This window comes from Tachysurus vachellii, chromosome 13 (genome assembly GCF_030014155.1).
Source record: "Tachysurus vachellii isolate PV-2020 chromosome 13, HZAU_Pvac_v1, whole genome shotgun sequence".
Taxonomy (NCBI): Eukaryota; Metazoa; Chordata; class Actinopteri; order Siluriformes; family Bagridae; genus Tachysurus; species Tachysurus vachellii.
Genome location: NC_083472.1, coordinates 24731469 through 24748968, shown reverse-complemented (window position 1 = coordinate 24748968; position 17500 = coordinate 24731469). Strand labels below are relative to the sequence as shown.

The 17500-nt window shown below is 42.0% G+C and overlaps 2 protein-coding genes across 3 annotated transcripts in view; one reads left to right on the top strand and one right to left on the bottom strand.

The window, feature by feature from the left end:
- The window catches only part of grhpra (glyoxylate reductase/hydroxypyruvate reductase a), a 459032-nt gene that overhangs the window by 128314 nt on the left and 313218 nt on the right, over positions 1–17500 (top strand). The window lies entirely within an intron of this gene.
- Positions 1–17500, bottom strand: part of lingo2 (leucine rich repeat and Ig domain containing 2) — a 246724-nt gene that overhangs the window by 56229 nt on the left and 172995 nt on the right. The window contains exon 5 of one of the 2 annotated variants that reach the window (XM_060885168.1): positions 12223–12255. The exons of the other annotated variant lie outside the window; for it this stretch is intronic. The gene's annotated coding sequence lies outside the window, so the exon portion shown is untranslated. The remainder of the gene's footprint in view (positions 1–12222; positions 12256–17500) is intronic. 2 annotated transcript variants of the gene reach the window in all.

Genomic DNA, 17500 nt, shown 5'->3' with positions numbered 1-17500 from the left:
TTTTGCTAGAAAAGAACGAAGCGATGAGATTTGTCTAACAGCAATATGTAAATATAGATTTCTTGACAAACTGATCAGGAATTTGTGCTGTGAGGATCTGATGCAATCGTGCAGCAACCGGTTCTGATGAAACGGCTAATAAATGCATGAAAAGACGACAGAAAGAACTGTTTCTTCTCCACGTGGAAGTCTGAGACCAAGTCTTCATTACGTCATTGGAAAGACGACGACTTATTGCTGGTTCTTTTGTCTTGGACTTTCCATAAGAAACGTTCCATAAGAAACATGAAAATCTTCTGGAATTCTGAATAAAAAGCTACAGGAAAGACAAGGATGTGGTTCGTACTGGATCTCCGTCACCAGAAGGAATTTATTACAACTTGGATCATGGAGCGTCACTATCAATTTTCTGCAGCTTGATTTTCACACGTTTACGTCCTCTTTCTTCTTTACTGCTCCACCACTGACCCAACCATCATGATCACCTGACTCTCATAATCATTGACCAACAGTTGAGCAAACTACTCACTCACTCTCTCATTCATCTTCTACCGCTTATCCGAACTACCTCGGGTCACGGGGAGCCTGTGCCTATCTCAGGCGTCATCGGGCATCAAGGCAGGATACACCCTGGACGGAGTGCCAACCCATCACAGGGCACACACACACACACACACACACACACACACACACACTCTCATTCACTCACACAATCACACACTACGGACAATTTTCCAGAGATGCCAATCAACCTACCCTGCATGTCTTTGGACCGGGGGAGGAAACCGGAGTACCCGGAGGAAACCCCCGAGGCACGGGGAGAACATGCAAACTCCACACACACAAGGTGGAGGCGGGAATCGAACCCCCAACCCTGGAGGTGTGAGGCGAACGTGATAACCATTAAGCCACCGTTGAGCAAACTAATTAGTCCTTATTAAAGATTCATGGTTGGTGTCTGATCTGATGTGTTTGGATATTCAATTGCAGGGACCCTGAAACTCAAGATCTGACACGTTTCTCCTGGGTTTGTGTGGATTTCCTCTGGGTTCTTCAGTTTCCTCACACCACCCAAAAACATACCAGTGGGTGAACTGGCTAAGATACACTGCTCCAATGAAGTATGTGTTGTCTCATCCAGGCCATATTCCCACCATATGCTCATGTTTTCCTGGGGTGTTCCTGGGATGTTCCTCTGAAGTCATAGATCAGAATAAAGCTCATAGTGAAGATGATAATGATCATGATGGTGTTTAAAAAAATATATGCATATAAACTTATGTATAAGTCTTCAGCTGTGCCTCAAACAACAAAATGTCATACTGTCAGAAGATCAGAAGGTGTCCAAATTTTAATATTAAGTACAGTTAAGTTACCCTTCTGAATTTGTGTCAAACCATAAAATAGTAGTTTTCTAGGTCTTTGATTTTTTTCTGATGGTAGTGACAGGATTTTTGTTTTTTTTGCGGTATCCAGCTTTTATTGTCCTGTCCAATCCTCTAGACTATGTTTAAATATAATTAGCAGGAAGGCCTCAGTGATGAGATTTCTTTCTGTGCAATTTCAATCGCTCGATCGCGAACCAGTTCCTGCGAGTACCAACAATAAGAACTCTAGACTAAGCAGATCCATTCAGTTTGTGATGAAACAGAAAACATCTGATTTGCTTCTAATTTCCATCTGAATGATGAACTCATTCCTGAGAGCCAGAGAACGATGAACGCTGAGATCTGACTGCAAAGCTAATCAATCGGTTAAAGCGCAGAGAGGCTTTGAAACAAAAAGCGTGTAACCTCAGACCGAAGTGAGCTTGTTTTATTCCCTACAGCTCTTTTTTTTTGCTTTCTAATGAAGCCAATTAGCTTTTCAGCTCAGAGTGCTGGAGCACCTCTTACTCGTGCACTCGCTCCTCTAATGGCCCACGAGGTCTCAGAGGAGTGTGTTTACCTGCTGCAGTGCTTGTGTTCAGAATGTTCTACTGATGTTTCACCTCCTCCAGCTGCTCTGCTCATTTTCTCGCTGTTTATAAATACCTCAAACGTTCAACCTTGCTTTTTTAGCTCAGTTATTAACAAAGTTTTGCAATGTTCACGACCACGGGCAGATTTTATAGTCCAAGATCTGCAGAATTATTCAATGATTCAATCTGGAAATCCACAAGAAAACCACATAGAGATGTTTAATGAGATCAAGCTGTTTATCTCCATCTCAGTGACATTTAATTGATGTAAACCAAAATCTAGCTTTAGGAACCCACTTTTTTTATATTTATAAATATAAATCGTGGGGGGGCACGGTGGGTTAGTGGTTATCACGTTCGCCTCACACCTCCAGGGTTGGGGGTTCGATTCCTGCCTCCGCCTTGTGTGTGTGGAGTTTGCATGTTCTCCCCGTGCCTCGGGGGTTTCCTCCGGGTACTCCGGTTTCCTCCCCCGGTCCAAAGACATGCATGGTAGGTTGATTGGCATCTCTGGAAAATTGTCCGTAGTGTGTGATTGTGTGAGTGAATGAGAGTGTGTGTGTGTGCCCTGTGATGGGTTGGCACTCCGTCCAGGGTGTATCCTGCCTTGATGCCCGATGACGCCTGAGATAGGCACAGGCTCCCCGTGACCCGAGGTAGTTCGGATAAGCGGTAGAAGATGAATGAATGAATGAATGAATGAATATAAATCATCTCCCCACAATTTTTGTCACTGATCAATTCCCACACACTCTGGTGAAGTCCATCAGACGGTTCCTTCAATACTCCAGACTCCAACCAACAGCAAGTTAGATCAATGGCTAATGAAACACACTAAATGAAAGCTCTCTTTGACATACATGAGCTCCCAAGCTCCCACAGTTAGCTAGCATCAGTGTGATTGACAGGGGAGATAGACTATGCCCCGCCCACCCAGACAGCTTTACTCTCTTGGACTTCCAGGTGTTTGAAGGTTGTAGCGTTGTCAGGATTGTTAACACTTTTCATTTCCATGTTGTTTCTTTTAGAGACAAAATAATCCAAACATGATCTCATGAAAAATGTGAGAGCAATTTGTCTGAGCAAGAGCAATGTGTCTGAGATCTGAAATACTTTTAATTAGTTTAATTATCCACAATAACCGTAACTTTGTCACATTTTATATGAACTCATTTAAATAAGAATACTGGCCTTTATATTTATTTATTTTTTTGTTTGTTTGTTTGTTTGTTTGTTTGTTTGTTGAAATTGAGCCAAACACAGGAGTTTTTCGACATGTACTTATTCTTACACGCCGTACAATTCGAATGTTGTCTGAATTTCATCAACAGCAAAGTAAAAGTCCTGTCCAGATATCTGACTAGATAAATCCCCTTCACACCCATGAGGAGTTCCGTGAATCCCAGTGCTTTGCTCGAGGCATTCCAGTTTATCCATTCATGTCAGAATGATCGTGTTTCTCCACCACTCAGATCACTACAAGATTCCCAAAAGGCCTCAGAATTGCACTTTCTTCAGAACTGATTTGAGCTGAGAGTTCTGTAAGTAAGTCGTGGTGTTAACGCTGCTCTTATGACCTGTCTTATGGCGTTATCCTTAAAAATCCAACTAGCTCATGATTCTTTACTTCTGTAAACTGTAAACCTTTTGTCTTTTGTCCACCAGAATCTAAATTCCATGGGAAAATGGCTCGATATGGACCAAACTTCCTTACCTTCCTTCCTCTTCACCCATAACAATAAAATAAACACTAAATAATCAGACAATATGATGGCATGAGAAAATGCCCAGTGTTGTTTTTAGCTCTGAATCAATAATTCAGACATCAATATCCTGGAGATGGCTCCAGCTGGATGACAGGTCAGGGCTTCGGAGGCAAAATGCCAGCAAGTTTTTCTTTATGAATTTCTCATGTGTCCTGCTGTTGGATTTCTTATTCTTATTCTCTGAGTACTTCTGAAAGTCAATTAGGAATAAACATATTCATTCATTCATTCATCTTCTACCGTTTATCCGAACTACCTCGGGTCACGGGGAGCCTGTGCCTATCTCAGGCGTCATCGGGCATCAAGGCAGGATACACCCTGGACGGAGTGCCAACCCATCACAGGGCACACACACACACTCATTCACTCACGCAATCACACACTACGGACAATTTTCCAGAGATGCCAATCAACCTACCATGCATGTCTTTGGACCGGGGGAGGAAACCGGAGTACCCGGAGGAAACCCCAGAGGCACGGGGAGAACGTGCAAACATAACCATAAACATATATCATTGGGAATATGTAATGGGAATGAATTTGGTTTATTTGGAATCTGTTTTTTTGGGAACTAATTCGTTTTATTGGGAAATTATATTCAGATTGAATTCTGATCATTAGGAATCTGTAATGAGAATGAACATGTTTCTATATGAATGTGAACAGGATTCAGTTCAGTTCATTAGGAATCCATCATCAAAATGAATTCAGTTCCTCGGGAAGCCATAAGGAAGCCATCATCAAAATGAATTTGGTTCATTAGGAGTCTGTAATCGGAAAAAATTCATTAGGAATCTGTTACTGGAATTAATTTGGTCCAGTTTGGTAATAAATCCAGAATTTGGTCTTTTAAGAATTAATAAACAGAAGGAATATTTTTCTTTAGGGATCTGTAATGGGAATGAATTTGGTTGATTAGGATTCTTTAGTTGGAAAACTTGCGTCATAAGGAATCTTTTCATGAATTCATTTCATTAGGAATCCGTAATCAGAATAAACATGTTTCTTTAGGAATCTGTGACTGGAATGAATTTGGTCCATGAGAAATCCAGGTCCATAAATCCAGTATTCCATAATCTGGGAATAAACAGAATGAACATGTTTCTTTAGGAATCTGCAAAAGGGAATGAATTCAGTTTATTAGGAACATGTAATGAGAATGAACTCAGATTGGTGAGAATCGAACCACAGCCACTGTGTGAGTGTTGGAATTGACTCGCCATGTTGGGAACAGAACTCCTGCTCGGCTGTTTCAGTCTTTTTTAATCTAGCATCAATTTGTCACTTCTTTCATCTTATTAGTCTCTCTCTCTCTCTCTCTCTCTCTCTCTCTCTCTCTCTCTCTCTCTCTCTCTGTTTGTAGATAAAGCACGAACAGCAGCATGGCTACTCCGAGATGACGAGCTGCTATTGCTGTATTATTATTACATTTCACTGCAGGTATGATGTTTAGCTCTGGCTTTGAATCCATTTCTGCCTCCAGCATTTACAGGTTTCAAGGCCAAACTGGCAACGTGATGGAAAATGAAAAGGAGTCAGTGGGACAGAAAGAGAGAGAGAGAGATGGAAAGAGAGAGAGAATGGGAGAGAGAGAGAGAGAGAGAGAGAGAGAGAGAGAGAGAGAGAGAGAGAGAGAGAGAGAGATGGAAAGAGAGAGAGAATGGGAGAGAGAGAGAGAGAGAGAGAGAGAGAGAGAGAGAGAGAGAGAGAGAGAGAGAGAGAGAGAGAGAGAGAGAGAGAGAGAGAGAGAGAGAGAGAGAGAGAGAGAGAGAGAGAGAGAGATGGAAAGAGAGAGAGAATGGGAGAGAGAGAGAGAGAGAGAGAGAGAGAGAGAGAGAGAGAATGGGAGAGAGAGAGAGAGAGAGAGAGGGAGAGAGAGAGGGGGAAAGAGAGTTTATGAACTCCTAGAGAAGAAAGACAGATTGAGAGGAAAACAAAATGAGACAGCAAGCAACAATCCGGGAGTGAGAGTTCCAGAGAGGTCCAGTTCCTGGTTTATTTATATACCAGCAATCCATCTCATATTGACAGTAAAGTTTGACGCTGAGAAATAGAAGACGTACAACTCATAACCCCAAACGTTGGGCTATAAATAAAAAGACACTTAAAGGAAAATTCCACTGGATTTAACACTTTTCTCTGTCCTTTTCTCCTCCACACTCAAAGCTTCAAATTTCACGGGTTCGAATAATTATATTCTGCTATTTTCTTATCTGATCCATGGTGTGAACTCTCACGTGTTTTTCAGGAGGAGCTAACAAGCTAAATTACAGCCATATATGAAGCTGAGAACACTGAAAAGAAAAAGAAAGGTTTAAAGGTAACGAGGCGGCAGGAAGACGTGACAACAGCGCTGAGACACGAGGGCTGTTTTCTAGCTGCCTCATGAAAGAGAACAAAGAAGAACAATCAGTGAGATGGACATCGTCTCCCCAAACCTGCCCACTTTACAGCAATCGATGTGATCATTTTAGTGAGAGATGTGTTCTTTTATTTCAGAAATGAGAGAGAGAGAGAGAGAGAGAGAGAGAGAGAGAAACAGGACGTCTAGCACTAGCACTGATGAGGAACCGAAGTCATTAACGTCTGCAGGTAAATAAAGGTCCCAGTGATCGACCGTGTCATCACACAGAGTGATTAATTACTGCTCTGGAGCATGACAGTGTGACGAGTGAACTGTCCTGAACACTACACCCAAACTACCCCAACTGAAGTCCTTCTCCTCATCCTCCATCTGCTCCTCATCTTCCACCTGCTCCTCATCTTCCACCTGCTCCTCATCTTCCACCTGCTCCTCATCTTCCACCTGCTCCTCATCCTCCACCTGCTCCTCATCTTCCACCTGCTCCTCATCCTCCACCTGCTCCTCACCTTCCACCTGCTCCTCATCCTCCACCTGCTCCTCATCTTCCACCTGCTCCTCATCCTCCACCTGCTCCTCATCTTCCACCTGCTCCTCATCCTCCACCTGCTCCTTATCCTCCACCTGCTTCTTTTCTTGCTCCTTCACCTTCTCCTATTTAACCTTCTTCTGCACCTTTACCTTTTCCTTCTCCTGCCTTTTCACCTTCTCCTGCTCCTTCTCCTTTACTCTCACCTTTATCTTCTCCTCTCCTTCTCATGCTTCTTCTCCTCATCTTTCTCCTGCTTTCTGTTTCCTTTTTTCAAACAGAAGATAAAACACTTCCTTTAAATTAGCACTGCACACATGAGCATGTTAGCTTTCTTTCTTTCTTTCTTTCTTTCTTTCTTTCTTTCTTGATATATGATGTATGTTTTGAGGCCGTCTTGAGAGCAGCATGATTATTTACACTGAACACACACTCACCCCTACACACACTCACACACGCACACACACACGCGCACACACACACACACACACACACACACACACAGCATATTTGTGATTCAGAGGAATCTTCAGCATTGAAGCGCATCTTCATTAAAATGAAAGAATAAAACATCATTGTAGAAACTTCTGTCGCCGAGCTTCGGAAACGTAAATGCATAGACGGCAGATAAAAACGGATAAAAGGCGAATCTTTGTGCTACGCCGATCTGCCGTGTTTGAAGCTAGCAGTGGCAAATTTCCCCTTTAATAAAAGTGACACCTGCTGATGCACACTCTCTTTCCTGCTATTATTAAAAAGCGGATAAAAGGCAAAACCCGCTCGCTGCTCCGTCAAGCAATTCTTTTAAATTAGCAATGGACGGGTAACGCTGAGCCATCTTCCATTTGCACCTTTCTTTCATTTTTATATCCGCACTCCCCCCCACTCTCTCTCTCTCTCTCTCTCTCTCTCTCTCTCTCTCTCTGTATGTGCAATAAAACAGTCTTTTATATTAGTGTTCTGTATATAAAAGGCAGGAAAGTAGCCCTCAGACTCAACTTCGTGAGGTAGACTTTCGCCGTGTGCGTGATTAGCATGGTAATGCTAACGCTAATGCTAACGCTAATGTTAATGTTGTTTTTTACTTCCTCTGCATGACATGGAGACTACAAAACAAAACACACTCATTTTTTACAGGGTTGCCAGGTCTACCCGGCCAAACAAGTGCCAATGTCCTTCAAAATCCTTCCCAAACTCCAAACTCATGACTAGCATTAGCAAAATAACACACTTCAGGTCACACAGCTATAGGACATTAATCATTCTTACAAATGCACACAATGAAGAGTTTTATTCCTCTGATTTCATTACAGCGATCTGACAAAAATGAAATCTACTAATTTATTAACAGATGACATTTTGTGCTTTTTATCCATTTATAGCTACATTTCACGTTGTAATGGTTTAGTCCTGAGTGTACAGACGAAACAGACACGAAGAAATAAATGACTCGGTGGTCTTAAAGTAAAATTCCTGACACTGGAGACTCCTTACAGTCAACTGTGTAGATGATTAATCAGCATTCAGTGACACCTTGGTTGAAGCTCCGCCTCCTTTAATATCATTATGCTAATGTTTGTTATGAGTTAGTAAACATTAGACGATAACGTAGTGAACATCACAGATTTATTTCCTTCTGCTTTGTCGGAGCTTCTTCCTTTAAGACAATTCCGCCTGTTTAACCTCGTAAAGAACGGATTCAAATCTCCAGATCGATAACCATTCCACAGACATCCGCTTCGTCACTTTCCGCTCAGCCGTGAAGGAAAGGCAGCAGGTAATTTAACGTCTCTTCCACAACAGCCAGGAGGACAGGCAGGAGTAATGAAGCGTCTCAGAACCTGAAGGACCTGACGGGACGCCGACTCGGATAAACGCTCCTGACAGAACAAAGCTCTCGGCCACTTCCTTTTAGCTTAACCGTGTTAGCACGGACATCAGGCTCTGCTCAGGACGGACTCTCTGGGCTGAGAAGTTCGTTTCAGGGGAGATACGGGTTCGAAAATCTGCTTAAATCTCATCAGATATCAGAAACAAAGATCTTTAACCACATTTCAGTCAAATTAGTGATTAAATTTTGTTTCATTTAGATTTTCTGTCTGTGAATATTTATTTATTTATTTATTCATTTATTTTAGCATTTTAACTTTTATGATAACTAAATTTTTAACTCACTTATTTTTTTTCTAACAGAAATTTAACTCATTAACTTTTACTCTGAGTAACCAGATAACGTTTACTTCATTTACTTTTATACTAACAATATTTTAATTTAGTAAATTTTATGCTAACAATAACCAGAATTTTTATTTTATTTATTTATTTTTTTTTATTACTATTTTTTTTTTGTAGATTGTCGTGATTTTTATCTGCGGATGATTTTAACAGTTCTGTTATTCATTATATTTATTAAATACACACACAAGGTATTATTTAACAAGGTAGTATTTGTACTGGTATTAGTTTTACTAGTATTAGAATGTTATCGGTTTTAATATATTAATTAATTTTAATAGTATTAGAGATTTAAGATAAGATATTTAGTTGAAATGTATTTTTTTTAATCTCATGATAAATGATGTGATTAGATTTTATTTTGTTAGTCTTTGTGGTCTGATCTTCTGACCTGTCTGGTGTTTAGTGTCTAACACTTTCCTGTCATGTTAAATGTTTCTGCTTTTACTCACAAATCTTTTTTTCATATCGCGCGCGTGTGTGTGTGTGTGTGTGTGTGTGTGTGTGTGTGTGTGTGTGTGTGTGTGTGCATGCTGAAGTGTGTATAGTTTGATGAATTCGCTCGTGTGTATTACACTTTTCAGTTTCTGATAAAAGATAATAGTCCTTGCTCTGCATTGAGCAGGGTTAAACACACACACACGCACGCACGCACACACGCACGCACACACGCACACGCGCACGCACACATACGCACGCACACACACACACACACACACGGATACACACAAACACACGCACACACGCACACACACGCACACGCGCACGCACACATACGCATCCACACACACACATGCACACACACACACAAACACACGCACACGCGCGCACACACACACACGCACACGCGCACGCACACATACGCACGCAAACACACACACACACACACACACACACACACACACGGATACACACACACACACAGAGAGATATGATAAATCACCAACTGCTCTGCAAGAAGAAAACCAAATTGCTGCCTAGATAGAAATTACAGTCATTTGACGCAAGGCGAGCTGGATTTCATGCTGGATCTCGTCTCTTCTTAAGATCATGATACTCAGGAATCTGTTGGCCACCAATCTCTCTGAGCCGCTGTTTATATTTCTATTGTCTAGAGAACCATGAGAACAAAACAAATAATAAAAAAAAAAATCAAAAACAAGAAGGAGGAGACGAGGGGAAGTCAGATTGATCGCCGTGATTCTATTTCATGATTCATTCGTCCTCTGGAGCAGAAACACCAGAGCTGCGGGCAGGAAAACAAGGTTTTAGACAGAAGAGAGTCGAGTGCGAACATTTCTCCATCTGTCATCACTTACTGGAGTTCTGGATTCTGATTGGTCAGAAGGTCTTGATTCATTCTCTAGGTATATAAATGTTGAATGCGATGTTGAATCAGATCTCCAGTGTCAGAATAATCCCACATCTACAGGACAATAGAGTTCACGCTTCTTCTCTGCGGTTTCATGATAACAGGACTAGTACGTTGCGACACAGAAAGGCAAATTTAGCTCGAAATGGATCAAATTTAGATGTTCTTTACGTAACTGGACAACGTGGAGTGTTTATACTGTAGGTTTATCTTTTCTGATCATTTTTTTTAATTGTCTCAGAATTTGAGGAAACTGAAATCTTTCTGTTTATACAGTAGCTGCTAAGTGATCAGAAGATATTTAATGTAACTCTAAACAGATAAAAAATACAATTCTTCCTTTAATCCTTACAAAGTTTATAGAGGTCCAGGTTGGAGACACCACTGTGAGATTAGATTAGATCAATTCCCCTTTTCCACAGAGGCAGTTTGAGTGCTGGTTCGGAGCCTAATTTAGAACCAGTTCTTTCTTTTTCGACAGCCAAAGCACCGGCTCTGAACCAGGAAAAGTGGTTCTTATGTAGCACCAAAACGTTGTTGGTCTAAACTTAAGAACCGCTTGTGTTAGGGGCTGTGGGCGGGGCTGTGGGCGGGGCTACTGTTAGCGCATTTGATAATGTACACAAGTATACTAATGTTTAATACACTTTTACTTTACCGCAATATGATACATTATCAGCACACATGATAGTAAGTAGCTACATGCTAAGGCTAACTTTTTTCTGTGTTAATGATAAAATAACGTTATGTACTTTCTCCATTACAACCTCCGTTTATACAGATTACATGGAGCTGCACGTACACGTTGGATTCGCTGCGTTTGGGTGTTAATGTAGGTTCACAAAGCCATGAGCATTAACAGTAAAGCAACATCCACCATTGTTGATGTGTTTGTGTTTGTCGCTGCTGCGCTAACGTTGCTGTGTAACGTGACACGTATACAGTGACGTCAGACTCGGCTCTGTGATGCTCTCTAACTGATGGAAAGGCAAACCGGTTCTTAGAAAGTTCACCAGTGGAACCAAATTTGAACCAGCACCAGTGCTAGATCTGAACCAGCACCCGGTTCTTTTTGGTGGAAAAGGGCTATAAGTGTAACCTGCTAAACTGGAGATCATACGCTTCCATTACTTGTTAGCATGATTAGCCAAGCTAAATTCTTTAGACACAAGTTCACAACAGTGCCTTGAGAAAACAGATGATTATAAATAGTAAAAAATAGATGAAAATACGCAGACAAAACTACAGCTGTTGATGCAGAAGCAAAAGTCCAGGAGGTCAAGCTGGACCTGATCCGATTCCTCCTACAACTTTAACCCCTAACCCCTAACCTGCAAGATGGAATAACCCACTTAACAACACACTAATCCAGATCGAAACACAATGAGTAATCTACCCGCCCTAGCCAGGTAGGAGGAGCTGGATCAGGTCTCACTTCACCCCCTGGACTTTTGGTCCTGCAGCTAGAAGTTCTCCTGTTTGTAGGAGGCGATAAAAAGGAACACTGCTCACAAGCTGCAAATGAAGACACACTGTAGTAGTAATACACGCTAATAACTATAATAACAGTGTAATATAACAGTGGGGAACTTTCATCATCAATCATCTACAAACGACCTGCATGACACACACACATGCACACACACAGAGCTGAGGTGAGGTGATGGCATTTCTGCATCGATGCTCAAGAAAACTTCACGAGTCGTCATGCTTACCACACAACAGCGCTCATGCGTAATCACATCATCTCCTCTCTGAAACCACAGAACCAAATGTGCAGCAAATTAGTGAAGCGGAAACTGACGGAATAATTAGCCGTGTGTTCATTTAATGCGCCGCTGCATACAGTAACTTTCACCCGACGCAGCAGCCGGCACGGGTGCAGCACAATCCCACGATCAAGACCCGACTTAGCATTCACACCATTTTGTTCTTTAAGAGTATTCCTCATCAGACTAACCTCTAAACGATCTGTGATTAACCATAATTATTACTCACCGTGTGATTATTACCTCCGTTAAACACGAGATTCTGTAAACACAAACACATTGATGCAGAAATTTATAGAGGAAATCTCTTCGTGAAAACCTTCGTATCCTCCTCGTGCTCCTGGGGGGGGGTGTAAATATATGACTAAGACTAATAAATGATGTAAAATTCATCCTCACCAACTTTGTCATTTATCCTGCGTGAATTTTCACTTTTTACCCTGAGAGTTCATTGTCACTGTGCAGGTCATCTTTTATGGAGTTTTGTGGGCGTCACTGAATGTAAATGAGCTGTGATCAACAGTAGTATACAAAAGTTTAGGCACCCCTGGCAATTTCCATGATTTTCATTTATAAATATTTGGGTGAGGGGGGCACGGAGGCTTAGTGGTTAGCATGTTCACCTCACACCTCCAGGGTTGGGGGTTCGATTCCCGCCTCCACCTTGTGTGTGTGGAGTTTGCATGTTCTCCCCGTGCCTCGGGGGTTTCCTCCGGGTACTCCGGTTTCCTCCCCCGGTCCAAAGACATGCATGGTAGGTTGATTGGCATCTCTGGAAAATTGTCCGTAGTGTGTGATTGTGTGAGTGAATGAGTGTGTGTGTGTGTGCCCTGTGATGGGTTGGCACTCCGTCCAGGGTGTATCCTGCCTTGATGCCCGATGACGCCTGAGATAGGCACAGGCTCCCCGTGACCCAAGGTAGTTCGGATAAGCAGTACAAAATGAGTGAGTGAGTGAGTGAGTGAGCATCCCTGTGAACGAGCGGTTACTATAGAAACCGTAAGATGTGTGGGGCACATAGAGAGAAACTTGCTGAACGTCTAGAACATCTTCTGACCAATCGGAATCCAGAACATTGTTTTAGAGTCGTAGTGTAGAATACGGTGAGACTGTATTTGTGTACACACACGCGCACACACACACACACACACACACACACACACACACACACACACACACACACACACAGACACACACAGGAAGTTGTGCTTAAGTCTGAAGTCCCACAGGACATTATTTCATTTTATCTGTGTGAGGTCTCAGCTCTTGCCCTAGGTTGTGTGTGTGTGTGTGTGTGTGTGTGTGTGCATTCATCAGCACGAATGCATGTATGCGTATAAATAAACTAACACACACACACACGTTCGTAGAGCCTCAGTAGCCTGTCAGAGAGAAAACCTGAGAACGTGAAGTGGAAAAGACAAGCTGGAAAAAATTCACAGTGAATTCTGTTCCTCCTTCTTATAAAATGGCCGACATGAAGAACAAAATCACTAAATTCTGATCCGGTAAAGAACAATGTGAGATTAACACCATGATTTATTATGTTTATTAAGTTAAAGACTGAAAAAGAAATATGTGTAGAAATATGAAATGAAATTTGAATGATAATTTCATGTAAACATTCCTCTGTTAAGGATAACAGTTCACTGTGGTCTGAACGTGTTCTCCTCATGTTCTCCTCATGTTCTCCTTGTGTTCTCCTCATGTTCTCCTTGCGTTCTCCTCATGTTCTCCTCATGTTCTCCTCGTGTTCTCCTCATGTTCTCCTCGTGTTCTCCTCATGTTCTCCTCATGTTCTCCTCGTGTTCTCCTCATGTTCTCCTTGTGTTCTCCTCATGTTCTCCTCGTGTTCTCCTCATGTTCTCCTCATGTTCTCCTCGTGTTCTCCTCATGTTCTCCTTGTGTTCTCCTCATGTTCTCCTTGCGTTCTCCTCATGTTCTCCTCATGTTCTCCTCGTGTTCTCCACATGTTCACTTCATCTTCATGCACAAATGAAATTTGAATGATAATTTCATGTAAACATTCCTCTGTTAAGGATAACGGTTCACGGTGTTCTCCTCATGTTCACCTCATGTTCTCCTGGTGTTCTCCTCATGTTCTCCTTGTGTTCACCTCATGTTCTCCTCATGTCCTGAGCTCACGATCTGGCGTCAGTGTAAATACACGAGGATAAAATCTCCGAGGTTTCTTTACTACATCAGACAATAATGAGTAATGTGGAGTAAAAGGAATTACAAGACTTCAGGAACAGTGACTCAGCTTCATCGCACCACACTGTCGCTGAGTATCATTTTTATTTTGATTAATGAGATCAATTTATTATGTTTAGTTATTAGATTTGGGATTTTGTGTCATATATAAACAGATGATTCTCTTCCTCAGTGAGTCGCTGAGAGGAATTCTTTTCAGAAGCAGGAAGTGATGTGTAATATAGAAGTGAATCTCCATTATATAGAATTACTGCAAGCTGGGAGCATGAGTGTGCTTTTAGGTTAGACACACACAAACACACTCACACACACAAACACACTCACACACACACACACACTCACTCACACTCACACACACACACACTCACACACACTCACACAAACACACTCACACACACACACACACTCACTCACACTCACACACACACACACTCACACACACTCACTCACAGACACACACACACACTTAAGAGCTTGTAGCTTTCCAGAGGAACCCGTGATGCTGCACAACAATGCACTTTATAAACAGGACAATAAAATACACAGAGTTTCCTCAAAATCTGAAAAACAAAACAAAAAAAAGGAATCAAATAATTTTCTAATTATTTCATCATATTAATTAAAAGTCTTGGGGGGGCACGGTGGCTTAGTGATTAGCATGTTCACCTCACACCTCCAGGGTTGGGGGTTCGATTCCCGCCTCCCTCTTGTGTGTGTGTGGAGTTTGCATGTTCTCCCCGTGCCTCGGGGGTTTCCTCCAGGTACTCCGGTTTCCTCCCCCGGTCCAAAGACATGCATGGTAGGTTGATTGGCATCTCTGGAAAATTGTCCCTAGTGTGTGATTGTGTGAGTGAATGACAGTGTGTGTGTGTGTGTGTGCCCTGTGATGGGTTGGCACTCCGTCCAGGTTGTATCCTGCCTTGATGCCCGATGACGCCTGAGATAGGCACAGGCTCCCCGTGACCCGAGGAAGTTCGGATAAGTGGTAGAAGATGAATGAATGAGTGAGTGAATTAAAAGTCTTAATCACTTTGACTTGATTTTCTAATTCTTTGTGTCTTTTTATTAGTATTTTTGTTTGTGACCGTGTACAATGTAGTTGTGTGACATCTCATCAATCTCATCCTTGATTATTTTAATTAAAGTGGCTTGGCATCGTTGAATAACTACAAAATGATAATATTATAAAATTCCAAAGGATAATATTTATTTATATATATATATATATATATATATATATATATATATATATATTTATATATTTATATATTTATATATTTATATATAGGGTAGATGTGAGACAAATTATTTGAGATGTAATAAAATATCAGAGGTGAAGTGAGATGTCTTTTTCTCGCGCGTTTTCTTTCTCAGAAGAAGGTACAGTGGTAGTGGCAGAGACAGAAATGAACATAGTAAATACACACACACACATGCACACACACACACACACGAGTAGCCAAGAGCAGAACCGATCAAGCTGATGAAATCAAACTGGATCTCTAATGTTCCTCTCTCTCTCACTCTCTCTCCTCTCTCTCTCTCTCTCTCTCTCTCTCTCTCTCTCTCTCTCTCTCACTCGCTCTATGATTCTTACTGCCTTCTTCCCTAACGAGCCTCTGCAGTGCTCCTTCTAGTCCTAAACCGAAGCTCTCTGACAGACGCTCCGCCATCTTGTCTTTACTCTCCAGGTCTATTTCCACAGACACTAAGTGGAGGACACACGCAAACCAGCACCAGTTTCAATTTTGCAGAGCTGTCACTCAGACACACACACACACACACACACACACACACACACACACTCAGAGTAACACAGGTGAACCGTTACAAATCTCATCGCCGTCCAACACAAGGATGCTTCATGCATCCTAAAATAGACGCGTCACAGTTCTTTATGCGTCGCTTTGTCTGATTTATGAAGAGGCGTTTTATTCTGAGCTCAGCGTACATGAAGCGTGTTACTTATCCGTGCAGCGTAAAAACATCATTAGCATATTGAACGTGGCACGGTGCTATGATTCCTATCTGTCACAATCAGCGTAGGCGGTGCAACAAAAACATGCCGTCAGCATCGTTCACTAACTGGCGTTCAACACGGCTCACCTCCAGCCTCCGCTGCCTTGCCTTCGTTTCATTCTGGGGAAATAAATGAGTTTTAAACGCTATTAATAAGAGAAGAGTTATAACGCTTGTGATGTTTTACTAAAGTAATCAACGACACCGGTGCTTCATTTCGGTCTTATAAACATGGGAGCCAGCGACGGAACAGCTGATTATATATAGATTATTATAACAGATCTTAACAGAATCATTATCTAAACTAATCATCTTATCAATAATCATCTTCTATAACATTGAATGTAGCAAAGTCAGGGACTGAGCATCAAGTCCATCCCCAGGTGCTGAGTTCGCTTCTTCACACCGGTGATTATTTTCAGAAACAGAACGTTTTATTCCTCACTAATCACTTATTTAATGATGATGACAGAGTTCTCCGCTCTAGGATTCTACCACAGAGCAGAGTGTGTGTTTGCTTTCGGTTCACGTGGCAAAGTTTGGTTCATACAATCGACACCGAGTCGTGAGCAGTTAGCGGACCTGTGTACGTAATTACAGACGAACCCTTGGGGTCTCGGTCTCGGGCAGCTCCTAGGACGAAAATGTACGTGTTTAACGGAAGTGAGCGTCATGTGACTTCAATTCAGTTTCTCTTTCAAGTGAAAAGTGTTCATGACTCTCAGCATTGCTAACTTTTAGCATTACATTTAGCATAACTCAGCATTACTAACTCTCTTGTCCACCCTCAGGAGTCTTGGGATTTGCGGATCAGCTTGGGAATGGTTCGCTTCCTACCTGGAAGGTCGTTCATATCAGGTAGCATGGAGGGGAGTGACATCTGCTCCACGCAGACTCCACTGGTGTCCCACAGGGCTCAGTACTTGGTCCTCTTCTTTTCTCCCTGTATACTCACTCTCTTGGTGAAGTTATTTCCTCACATGAGTTCTCTTACCACTGCTATGCTGATGATACACAACTTATCTTCTCTTTCCCACCCTCAGATGCCACAGCTTCTGATCAGATCTCAGCATGTCTGGCAGACATATCAACATGGATGACTGCTCATCAGTTAAAGCTCAATCCTAGCAAAACTGACCTGCTGATCATCAGGTGATTCATCCCCAGGGCATGATCTTATTATATCCCTGCACAACGATCTGATCTCCCCTTCAGCCACAGCTCACAACCTTGGGGTAACCATGGACACTCAACTGTCCTTTTCCTCTCATGTT